Source organism: Cupressus sempervirens, chromosome 11 (genome assembly GCF_028749045.1).
Source record: "Cupressus sempervirens isolate cs-2001-9-10 chromosome 11, ASM2874904v1, whole genome shotgun sequence".
In the NCBI taxonomy this organism is placed as follows: Eukaryota; Viridiplantae; Streptophyta; class Pinopsida; order Cupressales; family Cupressaceae; genus Cupressus; species Cupressus sempervirens.
The window spans coordinates 130,207,561-130,214,724 of record NC_143128.1 but is presented as its reverse complement, the minus strand read 5'-3'; the positions used below and the strand labels follow the sequence as shown (position 1 = coordinate 130,214,724).

At 30.5% G+C, this 7,164-nt stretch overlaps 1 pseudogene; it reads left to right on the top strand.

Moving 5' to 3' along the window:
- Positions 1 to 1,521: 1,521 nt before the first annotated feature.
- Positions 1,522 to 7,164, top strand: part of LOC149528546 (uncharacterized) — a 51,326-nt pseudogene continuing 45,683 nt past the window's right edge.

Below are 7,164 nucleotides of genomic sequence, written 5' to 3'. Positions count from 1 at the left end.
TATTTCAATTGAGACACGAGTGCACAGACCCATTTGGAGTGATTTGGAGCGGCCTCTGACATCTTTAAAGCCTATTACAAATTCATCTAATTTTTTTTTGGAATTTGTGTCTTAACATCTATAAATTGTTTAATCTGGTCTTCTTGACTCCATCACATTTATTTGAAGTGACAAGTAAAAGCTACAAGTTATTCCTTAAATTTATATGGCCTTCTTTCCCCTACATAGTCATTGTGTGTGCATGGATTCCTCTATTTAAGTTAGTACCAAAAACAATAATAAAAAAACTTGTAAATTCCACTAAGCTAGAGTACTCTGAAGAATCTCACATAATATGTTTAAAAGATTGTTTTCCTGTAATAAATACAAAGAAAATTTTTACCAAATCTCATAACAAATTATTATTGAGCCTTCTTGAGCAACAGATGGTATCGGAGGTTGAAACTATGGAAGCAACCTATGCTTCACAATTTGGTGAAGTTGGGTCCTTGATCCACTTTGTGTGTGTACACCTCTAAACACTTTATCAAGTTGAAGCTACATTTTATCTCTTTCATCAACCGTTTCCCCTATTTCATCCCATATCAAATAAAATTAGCAAGCTACTATTTAATATATCATCTTTCACATTACTAAAATATTATAATTCATGAGTTCAGCAAGGTCAAATGCATTTAATTCTAGCTTTTGGTGAAATAAGTAGTATAAAATATGAAATAGTAAAGATAAAGTCATGAAACAAATTCCAAGTTTTAAATATGGATGTTAAGAAACTAAATTCAAAAGAATCACATTGATTTCTATTTTAGCAAAAAGTTATGTTCTATTTAAGGAATATCACTCTTTAAAAATGTTTTTTGTAGTAGCTTAATAGTTTTCATGGGAGAGAGAAAATTTGATTCAAATTTATTTCAATTTCTTAAAAACTATATTTTCTAATCTAGATACAAAATCTTAAAAGACTCTAATTTACTTCTTCTTCCATCTTGTTATGATTTACTAGCCTTATGTATCTCAAAGTTCTGTTTTTCTTTCACAATGTATATTCCAATGTCTTTTCAGACATAAAAAAAGTGTAACCCACTATTGTAGGTCCACCCCATGCACACATTCAACCATAAAAAAACAATAATAAGGAGCATCCTTAAAATTTATTGTGTTTGCATTTAAGGCTCCAAACACGAGCTGGAGTATCTGAAAACCTTGATCTGGAAACCATTTTGGTACAGTTGTTTACCGGTGTGAGACAACTTCCAGTTTCAAGTAACCTCACAAGGAAACCTCTCGGCTATTTAATTTTCTATTACTTGCGTTGTTTCTGGGTGAAATCAACCAATGGAGTTGCATTTTGCAATACATGCTTCTGCAAAGTTGTAGCTTTTTGAAGGCTTTCACAAATGACCATCCAATTTAAAATATGGAAAATAAAAAATTATTGACCGTCGATGGGCTGGCTATATAAAATAATCGATCCGAAGATTATAATATGCAATTTCCCTCTTCCCTGCATCCCACATGGCCATGTCTTTACCCAAGCACTTTTTAGCTTTGATTTTAGTTTTTTTGCCTTCTTCCTCTCTTTGCAACCTTCCCTTTCTCATCAATGTTCTTCCCTCGAATCTGAAGCTCTGCTCTGCTTCAAAGCGAGCCTTAATGACTCTAAGAACTCTCTCAGTTCATGGTGAAGGGAAGAGACTGTTGCACCGACTGGGAAGGCATATCCTGTTACAATCAAACCAACCATGTTGTCTCTCTTGATGTGTACTCCTTCCATGGTGTGATATCTGACAACTTGTGCCAACTTCGTTTTCTCACATATCTAAGCATAACTGGAGGACAAGGTGGCACCACTTTGCCTCACTGCTTGGCCAATCTCTCATATATTGATTTTCTAGACTTATATGTCAATCAGTTCAGAGGAATGGTTCCTTCTTTCATTTGTTTGCTGACCCGCCTTACATACCTTGATCTTAGTGGCAATAATTTCAATGGAAGCATACCTTCCTGTTTAGCCAGTCTTTCTTCGTTAGGTGAGTTTCATCTTGCTGACAACCAACTCAGTGTTAGCATACCAGCTTCTCTTGGTAATATCTCTTCTCTAGAGGAGTTGAATCTTGTGAATAACCAATTAACTGGGACCATACCGATTTCTCTTGGAAGTCTCTCCTTGTTGAGGTGCTTATACCTTCGAGACAACCAACGGAGTGGTAAAATTTCAGATTCCTTGGGCAATCTCACTTCACTAGTGGACTTGAATCTTATAAATAGCCAACTGCCTGGGTTCATTCCGCCTTCATTTGCTCATCTATCCTCCCTCACTCGTTTATATGCTGGAAGCAATCGTTTCAATCAAACCATCGCTTTATCCCCACTTCCACCTTCGTTATATTTTCGCTATCTGACTGTAAACCACCATCAGTTGCTTTCAGAAACCTTTTTGCAAAGCCTTGCTGACATGAGGTTCTTGTATTTATCCAATTTTATGATAAATATTACCGCATCCTGGATTCTGTCCTTTCAGTTAACTGAACTAAGATTAGTGTCATGTGGGATTGATAGTGAAATTCCATCTTGGATTTCAACCCAATTCTCGCTTGATATGCTTGAATTGGTAAACTTCGGTCTAGTGGGTGAGATCCCCTCTTGGCTGTTGTCATGCCCAAATTTGTAGGGGAAAACACAATCCTTGTTTTTTTTTATACTAAACTTAAGGAGTCACATATTGACAAGAGCATGATCCAACAAGATTAACAATAGTTATGTGTTAAAAAAAAAAACACCTACTCATGGTCTTGGGAAAGAGATGTGTTCATTAGGGTGATACAAAATTCAAACACTAACTTGAAAGTGATCCTTGAGTTAGTTGATTTGGAATAGGGTGACATAATTAATAGGTTCTAGTTTGCATTCACGTTTACAACTAGGTCTTAGGCAACATGGGGCTAGATGATCAAATTTTGTGAACCCCTAGGATGCCTTTTGATAGAATATCTAACTTCCGTTTGACACATTGTTAGATGTTTCATTCCATTTGATACTATAGTTTCACAACCTTAGTATGAATATGGTCTTGTGCCCCATAGAAGTTCTAGAATACAATATATTGAGTCTGGAATGTGGGAACATATTACCAATTTAAGATGGACTTATACAATTTGTACCGACCCTTGAAAGCATATATATGTATCACATAATGTATTATTCAATATATACCAAATACCCTGTCTGTAGAGTATTAGAGTGAACTAGTTACAAAATATGACATATCACAAATAAATAAATAAATAAATATATTGTAATCAATTTCCAATACCCTATATGTATTAATAGAGAGGATTAAATATATTTATATAGAAGATAGTACATGCAATTATAACTAAATTCCTACAACAATTATTTAATCCTAACCTCAATCACTTCTTCCTACTATTACTATTTTTTAAAATTAAAATATTTAAATTCCTAAAATGCTATCCTAAATTACTCCTTACTAACATTAATTCTCTAATTATATACTAACATAATCCTACATGATCACGTGATCTACTAACCTATATCACTATACTTTTCTCAACCCGAATTTCCTTCCAAGCTTCTACTAAGTTAATTAATTATTAAAAACTAACATTATCTTTGCCCGTACTCCTAATTTCTAAATTCCTCCCCACTTACTAACCATTATTATAAATCTAACTACCTTCCCATTAAATTCGCATGCTCCCGTTCTCCCACCAAAACCCAGGAGACTAGTTTTGTGGCATGATTTTTTATGTGAAATGAGAGAGCCGACCCATGTCCTTGGGCGGCCCACTCTGTGGCATCTTGGAGGAAGGAAAGAGGGATATCGTAGGGGCACTGGCTATCTGGCTGAAAATTTGCACCCGGCCAGTGCCATTGTTCATAGCCTTTAGCCATAGGTACTATGCATCTATCAATACACTGTGCAGTCCATACTCTATTTTGTCGGAGACATTTATCGGCAGATGGAATTTAAATTATTTTATTGATATGAATACAAATTTATTTAGTTAGATGTTTGAATCAATATCATTTTAATATTTTTATTATTATTAATACTTAGATTTTATATTCTTACTTATATTATATTAAATTTGATTTTTTTTAAAAATTTCTTTTAATTTAATTATAATTTAGATTAATATATAAGTAAACTTATATGTAAATATTGATATTAACTTCTTTTTTGTTTTCTAAATGATTGTAAGTACACACAATCTTATTACTATATAGTACAATTTCAAAAAATCATATATTAAAATTTTAAAATAATAATTTTGGGATGTTTTTATATTATTTTTCATTTTTTCATTACAAATCTAATCATATAAAATATATTAAAAAATAGATTATAATAAACATATACTTTGCAAAAATAACATATACTTTAATTTTTTTATAAATTTGATTAGTCATATATTATTATATATAATATAATATTTAGTTTTTTTTTCTTATAACTATTTTAATTTTCACAACTATTTTAATTACTATTTTGTAAAAAAAAATTAAATTAAATTGAGGAATTATATATGAAAGTATAAAAATTAAAGTAAGAAGTGTAATTAAATTATTTTTATAGAATAAAATTGGAGACCAAAATTAAATTCTATAAATTGAATTATTTCTAATTGAATCACAAAGAGATACACTTTTTAATTTCACGATTTTTAGCTTAATTAAAATATTTTAATAATTTAATTTTAAATTTTATATAATGTACATTTTAATAGTTTAATTTCAAATATTTGAACCACTTAAATTAAAAAATGATTATAAATTGAGAAATTCATGTAACAATATTGACTAAAATCATGATTAATTTATTACAAATATGAGTACACAAATTAATTTAAACTAGAATTAGATTAATATAAATTCAAATAATAAAATATTGAAAAATTAATCAAAATTCTAAAATTGGATAATATCAATGTCCTATATATTTCATTTAAAGAAAATTTAAATAAATTAATATTATAATCAAAATAATAATAATGTAGATAAAAAATAAAAAATTACATATTAAAATTAATATAAATTTAATATATTGAAAATATAATTCAAGATTAATATAGTATGTATAAGAATACACAAATTAAATTTATTAATAATATTTTTTACTAATGATATTTAAATACTTAATAATATAAATATAATAAAAAAACCAAGTGATTACTAAAACATCTCGAGAAAAAATAAATTTATCAATCTTATTAAATGTTTTAGGAAAAAATGAAAATAAAATAAAAACATCACCAAAATTATTATTTTAAAATTTTAATGTAATGTATCGTTATAAGATTGTGTGTGTGTGTAATCATTTAGAAAACCATAAAAAGTTAATAACAATATTTAAATAAATTTTCTTATATAATAATCTAAATTATAATTAGATTAATAGAAGTTTTAAAAAATTAATCAAATATAATATAATATAAATAAGAATATAAATCTAAGTATTAATAATATAATAAAAATATTAAAATGATCTCCATTCAAACATCTAACTAAATAAATTGGTATCCATATCAATAAAATAATTTAAATTTCATCTGCTAATAAATGTCTCTGACAAAATAGAGTATGTACCGCATAGTGCATTGATAGATGCATAGTACCTATGGCTAAAGGCTATGAATAGTAGCACTGGCCAGGTGCAAATTTTGGGCCAGATAGCTAGTGCTAATGGTGGGAGGGTTTTTTTTTTTAAACAAAAATTCTATACTTCTGCAAATCAATTCTTTCTAAGGACCAATCGATCCTCCTCTTCAATAACATACATGGGCATTGGCTACTCAGGCAGGAGGATCAACTGCCTCAAGTATGCCCCTACCATGCCCCCATCCTCATAGCCATATGCCTCATCCGCATGCCATCCTGCCGCCCCGTGTCACTGTCATACTCGCCTCTGACGATGATGCAGGGAAGTACCTGCCCCTGGAACAGATGCGTTCAGGAAGGTGGGGAATTTATGCCAAGATGGGATCGCCGGCTACAAACAAGATTTGCATGCCAACATGGCGATATCAATGTCATCAATGACACACCAACTTAATAAATTAATTTAGTATTGGGCTATGCAAGTGATATAACCTTGGAGTATAACATATAGCGTTAAGTGGGGAAACTTGTGGATTGGATGGGAATGATAGGTGTGTAAAGGAAAGTGGTTTTTCGAAGTTTTGCAAGGTTAGAGGTTAGGATAGCTAAGGTTGTTAGAAGTTAATATAGTGTTGTCATGGGTTAGTGCAAAGTGTCGATGGTGTAATTTGGATTTAGGTTACTTTAGCAAATTAGTTAGAGGGTATTGTAGACTAACTTGAATACTAAGGGTGATATTTTATTAGTTTTCATAATTAATTATTGAAGAATAGTAATGGTATAGTATCCTTGTTATTGTGGTATAAATTAATAGTGTTGAAACTATTATATAAATAAAATTAATATGTATATGGAAATGCATTTGTGTGTTACATACTTTTACGCCATATTGAATAGTTATTGTTGCATATAAGATCCTGGTAGGCAACGACTACCTAGGCAAGAGGATCGACTGCCTCAGTACCCCACCCCCCCCCCCCCCCCCCCCCCCCTTCCTACCGATTGCCCATGCCATCTGCCTCCTACATCTATGCCATCTTCCTGTCCTGTAGCTATACTCATCTCTGACGGTGACAGACGGAACATACATGTTGAGGAAGGTAGAGAATTTAATTCATCCAAGATCACTGGCTACAAACAAACATATTTCAATTTTTATTTTGAACTCTTTAAAACTTTGTACTAGTGCTCTAAGCATTTACTCAATAGTCTAATGAAGAATATAAAACATTAAAAATTGTATACAAAAATTCTTATCTTCCACACAACCAATTAATCTCAAATACTTCACTCATAAATATCATTATTTTACTTCACCCATTTTCATATGCCCTAAAACTTATTACTAAAACTGATATTATTTACCATGTTCTTCTTATTCATTTGTATAATATTTCCTTGAAATTTTTGATTCATTTTTATAAAGTTATACTCCAAAACTCGTCAAACATAATCATAAGGCCTATATATTCACATTATTTTTTTCTATTAGAAAATAAACTATATAATTACAATAAAATCAACCTTCTTAGAGAAAGTTTG